The 3010-nt window shown below is 32.9% G+C and overlaps 1 long non-coding RNA gene across 4 annotated transcripts; it reads left to right on the forward strand.

The window, feature by feature from the left end:
* Nucleotides 1-474: 474 nt before the first annotated feature.
* Nucleotides 475-2379, forward strand: LOC137828227 (uncharacterized). 4 transcript variants are annotated; one of them, XR_016523379.1, is made up of 4 exons: nucleotides 475-1124; nucleotides 1528-1720; nucleotides 1997-2093; nucleotides 2235-2379. It is a non-coding gene; the product is annotated as an uncharacterized LOC137828227 (long non-coding RNA). The 4 variants fall into 4 exon arrangements; XR_016523377.1 differs by lacking the exon at nucleotides 475-1124 and having other exon boundaries at nucleotides 1528-1781; XR_016523378.1 differs by lacking the exons at nucleotides 475-1124; nucleotides 2235-2379 and having other exon boundaries at nucleotides 1580-1720; nucleotides 1997-2167.
* Nucleotides 2380-3010: the final 631 nt, after the last annotated feature.

Consider the following 3010-nt stretch of genomic DNA (forward strand, 5'->3'; position numbering starts at 1 on the left):
CAACCTTCGTCAAGTTACAAAGGTTTAATCTAAAACCTCAATAAAATAATGATTTTTTTTTAACCTTCACTAAATTTCAAAGGTTTATTCTACAACCTCAACAAAATAACAATTTTTTTTAACCTTCATTAAATTCTAAAGGTTTATTCTAAAACCTCATCAAAATAGTATGTGAGTAATGATTTTATGGTGACACATAATTAATATATGCTTTATCTATTTATTTAATTTATATATGTTTTATCAAAATTTCAAAATTGTTCATAGATTAGAGCTTTTGAATGTTTTTTTTTCACTTTTGAGTTCTTAAATTTTGCTATTTGATCATTAGCAATTTTCTTTAAAAGTTAGGTTTCATTATTATTTTCTCCAAAATTCATTTTTGAAAATTCTTGAAAATTTTCCGGTTTGGAAATCTCATTGGATCTGTGGTGTGAACAGTATATCCAGTGGTGCGAATATCAGATTTGGTTTAGGTTTTCAGATTTTCCTAAAATTTTTCTCTACTTTTTGCGTCGTTGTTCTTCATCTTCTGAGTGTTCATGAAATTTGAATCGGAACAACTCCGATGTGAATGAAATCGGTGCACGAGGCGGATAATAGGTGGCCAGTGGTTCGCCTTCAAATGATGCAAACAACGGTGATGAATGCCAGTTCGGTGCGATATCCAATTGAAGCGGTGTGGTGTTGGAATAGTCAAGAACGAATGTTTTTGCATTTCCGACAACCTAAATCGGTGAACGGAAGCGGAATTTTCGGTGAACGAAGTGGGTGAACGGTTTGCGTTTTTCTTCATCTTAAATAGGTAAGTGAGTTTGATTGGAGAACATTGAAACGGTGTGACAAAGGAGTGGCAGCTTCCGGCGACTGTAATCAGAAAGTTGAACGGAGAAGACGACCGGAAACTTAAAATTGATTAAATTCAGTAATTGGACGAGGACTCCGGCAGTTCTCGTAGGAGCTAAAATCGGAGCTGAAGCGATTCTCGTGGAGCACACTCAGGTTTCGGGCATGCGATCTCGTCTTCAACTACGAACGACGTAGGAGTTGGATTCGAAACTGCAATTTGAAGTTTGAAAAACAGATAAGTGGATTTCTCAAGATAATCTCCTTGTTTTTCTCAGGTAAAATTGATTAACGATACTTGAAATTTTTTGAGTGAATCATTGGTGATTCAGTGGAAGTGTTGGGGAGAAGTTGTGAATTGATTCCTTGACTGAGTTTCTGGTGAAGCAGAGCTACTGTTTTTCTTGTTCTAAATTTGTTATTTGGTGAAAAATTAAATGTAATTGTGAATCTGTTTTGAGCTTTGAAAAAACTGCAGAAAACGTGTTTGATAAAATTACAAAGTGGAAGTTGTATTCAATTGGTTCTAGCTTAATTGTATTGTTGGTGCAGAATTTTAAAATTTCAATTGACAAGGGCAGTAGTGTGATTAAAAGTTTGTATTTGAAAAATTGAGAAATTGGCGGTTCAGTGTTTTTGGGAATTAAACTTCGTTGATTCAATTTTGTTGTAAGGAAGCAGATTGGCGAAGTAATAATTTGGTAATTTGGAAAATTCACGATGAAATTGGTGCGCTGGAATTGGTGGAAGTTGAGTTCGTTAGCAGCCTAAACATTTCTTCATTGGTGATGTGTTGCTGGTCCAGTAGAAGAGTTGATGCACTCTAGAAGGTCCAAGTGGTTTGTCTTGGTGCAGATTTTCCCAAACGCTGCTGGTGAGTGATAAAGGTGAAAACAGTTTACAGAAGTCAACTTGAGACATGTCAAATTAGCATTGTAAGTACTTTGTTGGTTGAATTAAGAAGTTCTAAAACTGATTCAGCGCTGGCGTAAAAAATTGGAAGTGCAGCTAGTGATAATTGTTGCATTGGCGAATAGTTGAATGGTGCCTTTGATGAATTGAAATGGAAAAAGCTAGGATAATGGTTTAAATTCAATTTAGAAAGCAAATTTTGGTGGTTAGCTGATATTGTTTATTATATTATATGCAGTGCTTACTTCATGGTTTAGGCTCAAATATCCTTACATGGCCATTGGTGCTCTGGTCTCATCAGCTCCGATCCTCTACTTTTATGATATTACACCACAGTATGGTTACTACTCTATTGTTTCAAGGGATTTTTAGAGTAATTTATCATATTTTGATTTTGATTTTTTCTTTATTTGTTTAATTCTACCATCAAATATATGTCAAAAAAAGGTGACTTAATGATGAGTTGGTATATTCAGGAAGCCAGTGAAACATGTTACAAGAGATTCAAGACTTACTGGTGTAGCTTGAACGTGCCTTTCTAACATTCTTCCAAACTATTGGATTTTATTTGCTTACATTCACCATATTTAATAGAATTTACATTTTTTTTCTTTTTTTTAACGCTATTAAATTCTAAAATATGAATATCCACTAAAAGCATTTATAATACAATGGTTAATGATACTTTCATTAATGCTCTTCGTGCTGCTCTTGCTTCTTTTGGCTGTGAGTCTGACTTGCCGTTGTTTTTAAACTGTATTATTGATATTTCATTAAATTTTTCTAATTATATTAATCTATGTTTCCAAGGAGCTCCTCAACCCAATTTAAGATGTTAACAAACTGTTGAACTGAGTCCTGCAGATGCTATTGGATATCCAAGCTGTTAAGACAATTTTTCTTGAAGTTCCTTCTCTTTCTGTAATATTAATTTGTATTCAATAGTTTCTATGCTTAAATATATATTTTTTTAAAATATAATTTGGTATATTGCTTGTGTGTACTACAAGAAATATCACTATTATGATAATATTTAATGTTCCGATGTCCAATTGTCCCACCAATTTGTTAATTCTTTTAAGTATTTATATAATATTATGTTAGAACTAACTAATAATTTTATATGAACTTAAACTATAAAGAAGCAGAGAAATTGTCTATCAAGGTACATTCTATCTTTCTACCTTGGGAACCATTAACATAGCCTTTTATGTAAAATTAATGACTTTTGGCATGAATTGGTAAGTGTTAG

The sequence above is a fragment of the Phaseolus vulgaris genome, chromosome 7, assembly GCF_051622355.1.
Source record: "Phaseolus vulgaris cultivar YP4 chromosome 7, ASM5162235v1, whole genome shotgun sequence".
NCBI classification, from domain to species: Eukaryota; Viridiplantae; Streptophyta; class Magnoliopsida; order Fabales; family Fabaceae; genus Phaseolus; species Phaseolus vulgaris.